Here is an 8,761-nt window from a genome sequence, read left to right as displayed (position 1 = left end):
CTGTCTCGTTCCTCCCCTTCCTCCGCAGAGACCTGGTGACAAGGAAGCGAGAGGTTCCCCTGAGCGGCGCAGGTCCCGTCCCCCCGCACGCGGCTCCTCAGGCCCTGCAGTTCAGACGGAGGCCCGCACGGTGCTGCCGGCGGCGGCGGGGACAGGCCGCGTCCATCGCGATCCAGGAGGGGGAAGGGAGGAGGGCCGAGCGAGCGCCGGGCGGGGAAGCAGCCGAGGGCAGCGCGGCCCGGCGGAGGCGGGGCGAGTCCGCGCTCCCGGCGGCGACCCCACGGGTGGCCACCTGGGGCGCTGCGGAGACGGCGGACCCCAGCGGGCGGCCCGGCGCTTTGGGCCCGCGGCCTGGGGCTCGCTCGGCCGCCCGCCCCGGCGTCCTTCTCGCCGCGCTGTCACCCGGAGCGCGCCCCCGGCACCGCGCACACCGTGCGCGCACGTTCGGCTGGCTGGGCCCGGGCCTGGCACGGGGCGAGCTGCACCGCCCCGCGCCCGCGACCTGGCGCCGCCGCCGCCGCCGCCGCGACCCCTGCCCCGCCGGTCTCCCTGCTGTCCCGAGGGCGTCGCGGGGTGGGGTGGGGAAAGCGCTTCCCTTTGGCCCTGGGAAGCGCGCACCCCGCAGGTCTCTCCAGAAAGAGCCTCTCACCGCAGCCCGGGAAATGGGTGCTGCGCTAAGCCAGCTGCGTTGCGCAGGTGAGGAAACTGAGGCTCGGGGAAAGCGACCCCGAGCAGCAGCGGGGTGGACGCTCGGGTCTCGTGCCTGGGTCTGTGCCTTGCAGCCTTCACCCTTTTGTTTCACAAAAATAAATAGGCCTGCCTGTACGACATCCTGGGAGATGTTTTAGCATGTAATTAACTGAAGATAGCTTTTCTTTAAATCCGGATACCAATTCCCTTGGTTTGCGAGGTAAGTAGAGCTATGCCCCAGGCTCCTACTGCTCCTACTGTCACCTTTGAACAAAAAATGAGTAGTGTTTGAGACATGATCCCGTAAACAATCAGAGGAACTGCGGTGCAGGCTGTAAAAAAACCAGTATTTTGGAAATTATGAATTTGCACCAAGTAGCTTTCGGCACGTGTCCCGCTATCACAGGACCCTAGAACGCCTATTAACAAATCAGTAGTATGTAGTCCCAAGTATTAGAAGTTAGAAGAAATATTAGAAGCTATGAGTGTTGAGTTGGAACTATCAGGAAAATCTTGAAAGGAGGAACTGGCATGCATTCTTCTGGACCTTGAAGAGTGGGTACAGTGTGGACACTGAAAAGGAGGGGAAAGCAGAAGAAAAGAACCTGTGCCCCCAGCAAAGAACCAGCCCAAACAACAGGAGAGAGAAAAAGTTTGGGCTATAGTATGAAGGGCCTTGAGAAGGATGCAGAAGTCAGACTAAGTAACAAGATCTAGACTTGTTCCCTACTGGAAAATTAGTCTTTAGAGGATTTATATGGCAAGAGCATCCAGAATGGCTAAAAGGAACTGCCTAGACAAGGAGAATAGCTGGCAAGTTGCTGAGGTGTTCTAACACTGGAGAAAGAAAGGCCCAGTTATTGGTAATAAGAATGGAGACCAGCAGGGGTGTGGCTAGCAAGTGTGAGGCCCTGAATTCAAACAGTACCACAAAAAAAGAAAATGGAGAAGAAATGGGCCTGGAGAAGTGGCTCAAGTAGTAGAGCAGCTGACTAGCAAGTGCAAAGCCCTGCCTGAATTCGAACTCTAGTAACACCCCTCCCAAAACAAAATAAAACAAACAAAGGATGGAGAAGAAATAAACCTAAAAACTCTTTAAAAGAAGATGGGGCTGAGGGTGTGGCTCACTCAGGTGGCAGAGAACCTGCCTAGCAAGTGCAAGGCCCTGACTTCAAACTGCAGTACTGCCAAAGAAAAAAGAAGAGAAAATACATCAGAATTTAAATGATTAGTTATTTCAACTTAAGTTATTACCTGCAGAGAGGACCTGGAAGCTGGGGAAATGATGATGCTATGAACAGAAAGTAGAAATGTTAAGAAAAGTGATTTAAGGCCCTTAACTATTTTCTAGGTGTATTTTCCTTTGTTCCTGCACCATTTCCACCTGCCCTACCTACTTCCTGCCCCCAAGACTAATAACTATTGTGTTCATTAAGTAAACCATATCAAAAGAATACTGTGACTTGTCATGTGCTTTTTAAAGAATTTACTATTATATGTATTTATGACATACAAACACAGAGAACTCAAAGAGATCCCAGAACAAGAGTATTAAAGGAAAGCAGTAAAGTATTGAAGAAAACAAAAGATCCAGATGAAAGCAACTGACCATACTATTTGAATGTATGTCCCAAGAAAACAGGAAATTTTTAACATGTTTATACTTCACCATGATGTCAAAATTATGGAGCTCAGAATTGCTCTGGGCCATGCAGACTTCATCCTCATCCTTGTAAAAAGTCTAGGGGAAGGTAGGCGTCACCATACTCCTGTGTCTTTCTCATAGCACTTGTTACATTACCTTGTCACATGTACTCTGGGAACATACGGAAGTGATGGTATCTTGAAAGGCTTCAAAATGATATATGAAGGTCAGGTGTGATGGTGCACACTTGTAATCTCAGCTACTCTGGAGACAAAGGCAGGAGGATCTCAAGGTCAAGGCCAGCCTGGGAAAAAGTCATGGGGGCATGACTCAAATGGTAGAGCATTTACTGGGAAAATTTAGCACGTATGAGACCCTGGGTTCAATCCCTAGTAACACATACATACATAAACATGCACGGTAATAACTCATCTCAGCTGTTGAGTCAGAGCTGAACAGATATTCAGAAGACTGTGTGGGAGGGTGTAGAGGTGCACAGAGGGCTTCTCTTGGGGTGGAAAAGCAAGAGGCTCAGGTGCTACTTTTATGAAGAATCTTCAGTATGCCCACAGTCTCTGGGACCAATTCATAGAACCTAAACAGAAGATATTCATTGCACAAATTTAAATTCTTATTTGGTTGACTGCCATGTAATATGAATTAATTTTAAGTAAATCTTATAATTATCTTCTGTGTACCATAATTATGTAGCATCATGTATCAAAACATTAATTTGTTAGATACAAACATTAAACTATACTATAGAAAAGGTCTGTTTGAGCTGGAAATGGGAGTGTCCCTGGCTTCCCTTAACTTATGAGAGTTTTGACATATGAAAAAGTGAGGTCTGTAACTTTGGAGCAGTAGCAAATTAAATCTGGAACCTAGAGTGATGCTAGGAGCTGGAAGAGACCATTGAGGTTAATACAAACTGAGGTATGGAGGACTCTGGAGGACTTCCACACTAAAGTGTGGAGAAAAGACCTGTCTCTTACTGGCTGTACAACCCTGAGCAACCCACATAACTTCTCGGAGTTTTTCCTTTTATGTAAAATAAAGATAGTACTCAACACCAGAATTGGTTTGTTTCAGCAAGAGAGAAGGTAGAACAAACATCAGTTCCAGTGTTGAGTTTTGTCTTCATTTTACATAAAAGAAAAAAAAAAAAGCTTTATCTTCTCTCATGCTGAAACAAAAAAATCAGTGAAGCACTCCCTTTGTGCCATCCCTGACCTGTCATCTATTCTCTTCCGTCATGTTTCCGGTGTTGGGAAATGCTTACTTCATCCTCATGAAATGCGTTTTGCTTTGGTCTACTAGCTCCCTATGCACGGAGGCGTGTAGAAGGGCTATGCCTGCAGGCCAGCATTTGAAACCCAGTTCCCCATCTTGCTAATGCTGTGAACTTGGGAAAGTTATTTAATCCCATCCTGACTTCCTCATATGGCTATCAAGTAGGATTAAAAACAACTACCTAACCTAATGGAAATAATAAGAATTAATGGGATTATATATACAAAGGACCTAGGCCAGTAGTACTTGCAATGGTTTTTGTTTGATTGGTTGTTTTTTGGTTTTTGCGGGGGGGTTTGGGTTTTTTGGTGGTTCTGGAGGTTGAACTCAGTACCTAGTGCTTACTAGGCAGACGCTTTACCACAAGAGCCACTCTGCCAGCCCTAGGCAAATAGTTCTTAATCTTAGCTAAACACTAGATTCACCTAACATGCTTTAAAAAAAAGACTTTAGTCTGGCACGGTGCACATGCCATTAATCCCAACATTTTAGAATTGTTTTAGTTTCACAGCAAATTGAACCGAAAGTTCAGAGTTCCCACATAGATCCAGCCTCCACACATGGATAGCTTCCCCTGTCCATTTGTTATAATTGATGACGGATCAACACTGAAATATCATTATCATCCAAAGTCCAAGGCTTATATTAGGGGACAATCTCAGTATTGTACATTCTATGGATTGAAATAATTGCAAAATGACAGATACCCTTGGTAGTATATGGAGTAATACACCTTTATAGTATAGTTTCACTGCCCTAAAATTCCTGTTTTCTGCCTCTTCATCCCTCTTTCCCCACAACCCTGTCAACAACTGATTTTTTTATCTATAGTTTTGCCTTTCTCAGAATGTCAAACAGTTGCAGTCACGGCATATAACCCTTTCAAATTGGCTCTTTCATTTAGTGATATGCATTAAAGTTTCCTTCATGTCTTTCCATGACTTATCTCTTTTTAGTGCTGAGTGATACTCCATTGTCTGAATGTGCCACAGTTTATCTGTTCACCTACTGAAGGATATCTTACTTGCTTCCAAATTGTTTGTTGGTGTGTGTTTTGGTTTGTTTTTGGTGCTAGGGGCTGAACCCAGAGCCTTGTATGTGATAAGCACATGCTTTACCATCAAGCTACACCCCCCCCCAAGCTCCCTACTTCCAAGTTTTAATAATTATGAATAAATCAGGTATAAATATCTGTGGATTTAAGTTTTCAATTCCTTTGGGTAAATGTTGAGGACAGTGATTGACAGATCATTTGATAGGAGGATTTTTTGTTGTTTTTGCTATAATGGGGTTTGAACCCAGGGCCTACACTATGAACCACTCCGCTAGCCCTTTTTTGAGAAGGGTTTTTTCAAGACAGGGTCTAGTGAACTATTTCCCTGGGCTAGCTTTGAACCACAATCCTCCTGATCTCTGCTTCCTGAGTAGCTAGGATTACAGATGTGAGCCACCACACCCGGCTGCTTTTTTAAGAAACTGCTGAATGACTATTGTTTTGCATTCCCACCAGCAGAGAATGAGAGTTCTTATTGCTCCACATCCTTGCCACCATTTGGTGGTGTCAGTGCTTTGGATGCTCACCAATGTTTGTTTGTTCGTTTTTCTTTTTTAGTGGAACTGGAGGTTGAACTCAGGACCTGGTGCTTGCTAGGAGACAGTCTACCACTTCAGCTACACCTCCAGCCTTTTTGGTATTGTTTCCCTGCCCCCTACCCATCCTTTCCTTCCTTCCCCTCCCCACCCATGGGACTAGGGTTTGAACAAGTTGCTAGGCACCTACCATTTGCTTTATGCCCAGATGGGTCTAGACTGCGGGCTTCCCAAGTACCTGGGATGACAGAATGTACCACCACACCCAGCTATTAGTTAAGATGGGGGTCTCTTGATCTTTTAGCCTGGGCTGGTCTTTAACTGTGATCCTTCCAATCTCTGCCCTCCCAAGTAGCTGGGATCACAGGCGTGAGCCACCATGCACAGCCTGGATGTTCAGACTACTAAGAGATGCTTAGAGATATCTCATTATGGTTTTAATTTTCTGTGCGTTAATGACATGACGTTAAGCATCTTTTCATATGTGTTACCCACTTTCTTTGGTGAAATGGGTTATTTACCATTTTTTTCTCTTTTTTATTAGCATATATTAATTGTACAAGTGTTTCATTGTGACATGTCCACACATGCAGACAATATACTTGGATCAAATTCATCCCCTCTATTATTCTTTCTTATCCCTCCCCTTTAAACAGTTTTTAACAGATTTCATTGTTCTGTTTTCGTACATACTTATGAAGGGCTTTGATCACATTCAATCCCTCCCTTTTACCATTTTCAATCCGGGTGTTGATTTTCTTATTGTTGATTTTTAAGAGTTCTTTGCATATTTTGATAGCAGTCCTTTATCAAATATGTCTTTTTTGCAAGTATTTTCTCTACTTGTGGAACTTTGAAGATTTCAGCTGTATAGGTCATTCCTTAGATCAGTACTTCAGTCAGAATCTCTGAAGGCAGTATCCAGGCATAATTCTTTCTTTATGTGCTTTTCATTTCTTTTTTGCGAGGGAGACAGTCAGGGGTCTCACTATGTAGTCTAAGTTAGTTTCAACCCTAAGAACCTCTTGGCCTCCCTAGGGCTAGGATTATAGACATGCACCAACATTCCCAACTCTTTGTGTACTTTTTAAATAAGTCTTGGCATTGAAAAGTATTAGACTTTCTGTAGTTGATATGTCTTCCATATAATTTTATTTATAAAACTTCTAAGAATTCGGATGCCATTTCCCTGCCTGAACATCTCTTCATATACTCATGATGGCTCCTCCACTTCAGAAATGAAATCTAAACTCCTTAACCTTGCACTCAGTGTCGTCACAATCTGTTGCCTTTCCACACTTCCATGCTCATGTCTTTTTTTTTTTTTTAATGGGACTGGGGTTTGAACTTAGGGCTTCATGCTCTCAAAGCAGGTGCTCTACTGCTTGAGACATACCTCCAGTCCAAGCTCGTACCTTGATATCATACCTGTGTCTCAGACTTACTAGTCATAGTTTATCTCTGGACATAAGACATAAGTGTGTGTGCACATATGTATAAAATATATGTACATATTTTTTGGTGGTACTAGGAATTGAGCCCAGGGTCTTGTGCATACTAGACAAGCACTCTACTACTCTAGCTATGTCTCCAGTCTAGTTTTTGTTGTTTTGTTTTGCTTTGCTTTGCTTTGTTTTATGTTTGACACAGAATCTCACTCTGAAGCCGCAGGCTGGCCACTAACTTGTGAGCCTTCTGCTTGCACCTCCTGTGTAGCTGGAATTAGAGGCATGCCTTACCATGCCAGGCTAAGGCATGAGTATTTTTTCAAGAACTCTAAGGGGCTTTGGGACTCAAGTAGTAGAATGTCTGCCTAGCAAACAAGACATCCTGAGTTCACACCCCAATACTGCCAAAAAGGAAGGAAGGAAGAAAGGAGGAAGGAAGGAAGGAGGGAAGGAAGGAAGGAAGGAGGGAGGGAGGGAGGGAGGAAGGAGGAAGGAAGGAAGGAGGAAGGAGGAAGGAAGGAAGGAAGGAAGGAGGAAGGAAGGAAGGAAGGAAGGAAGGAGGGAGGGAAGGAGGAAGGAAGGAAGAAGGAGGAAGGAAGGAAGGAGGGAGGGAGGAAGGAAGGAAGGAAGGAGGAAGGAAGGAGGGAAGGAGGGAGTGAGGGAGGGAGGAAGTTTAATAGTCCTAGGAAACTAATGTGTAGCCAAACCTACTTTGGTCAATATAATAGTAATAATGACAACAATAGCAGTCATACTTATTGTCATGACTGTATTTTATTGAATATGTGTCATTTCCAAACACTTTTAAATGCATTACCTGCTTCACCTCACTATCTGTGAACTTGGCCTCTCTGAGTTTTGCTTTCCTAATATGTAAGATAGACATAAGATAATTGTAACTAACCCCACAGAGGGTAATTATATTATATACGATACCACATGTAAAATGCCTATACTTAGCATTCAAAAGTGTTGTCTGTTGGGCTGGAGATGTGGCTCACGTGGTAGAACACCTGCCTACTAAGTGAAAAGCCCTGAATTCAAACCTAGTACCGACCAAACAAAATTCAAAGTGTCGGTTATCAGTATTAGCTCATTACTAGGTCTGCTCTCTACTGTGGCATACCAGATATGTTCCCTCTCCATGGGACAGATCACAAAACAACTGAAAACAATGATCATGTTTCATGTCCCCCTTTTTTTTAAGAGTGAAACAAATCCAGTCTCTTGAATTGCTTTACCCTCCCTGGGCATGATCCAGTTTCTCCTAACGTTCATTAACTGAGTGCTTCAAATTTGATCAGCCCAAGACAGGGAACTCAGTCTTCTGTTGCATTGGGCTGAGAGGTGGTGGTCCCATCGCTCTTTTGACTCAACCAAGTTTGCAACAAACTAAAGCCATCACTTCTTCTTTCCTGAACTCCCAAGCCAGATTTCCTTCATTCCTTTAATTTAGCAGGTTTTTGTTTGTTTGTTTTTATTTTTATGTTTTTAATTTTTGGGTTGAACTCAAGGCTTCCCGCTTGCTGTGCAGGCATTCTACCACTTGAACTACTCTGCTTAGCCCCCCCCCCCCCCCGCCTTTTTTTTCCTGGTTCAGCTGTGACTCCAGACAGGATCAAGAAAAGAGTTTTACAAGCTCCTTTCTGGGCTTTATGGAGATTTCCTTTGCCCTTCTGTGTTAACCACTTAAAGGCACTGCATCAACTTTAAGAGGTCACAGGAAAGAGCACCACTAGCCCTTTTAATGTTGGTTATTTTTTTGTTTTGTTTTTTGCAGTACTGGGGCTTGAACTTAGGACCTGCTCCTTGCCTCACTCCACCAGCTCTTTTTTTTTTTTTTTTGGAATTTTTTTTTTTTTTAGATAGGGTCTCTTGAACTATTTCCTCAAGCTGGTTTCAACTGACGATCCTCCTGATCTCTCTGCTTCCTGAGTAGCTAGGATTATAAGCATGAGCCGCCAGCGCCTGGCTCTGTTATTTTTGAGACAGGATCTCACTTTATGCCCAGAGCTGGCCTGGATTGCAATCTTTCTCTTATTTGTACTTCCCTGTGTACACTAGGGATGACTAGCCACCATTGGTTGAGATAGAA

General features: G+C 44.2%; 1 non-coding gene across 1 annotated transcript; it reads right to left on the bottom strand.

The window, feature by feature from the left end:
• Positions 1 to 8,264: 8,264 nt before the first annotated feature.
• LOC141421815 (small nucleolar RNA SNORA26) lies at positions 8,265 to 8,387 on the bottom strand. The gene has a single exon (XR_012446505.1). It is a non-coding gene; the product is annotated as a small nucleolar RNA SNORA26 (small nucleolar RNA).
• Between the last annotated feature and the right edge of the window lie 374 nt (positions 8,388 to 8,761).

This window comes from Castor canadensis, chromosome 3, assembly GCF_047511655.1.
Source record: "Castor canadensis chromosome 3, mCasCan1.hap1v2, whole genome shotgun sequence".
Taxonomy (NCBI): domain Eukaryota; kingdom Metazoa; phylum Chordata; class Mammalia; order Rodentia; family Castoridae; genus Castor; species Castor canadensis.
Note: the sequence above shows the minus strand (reverse complement) of the source record. Positions and strands in the feature narration are given on the sequence as shown.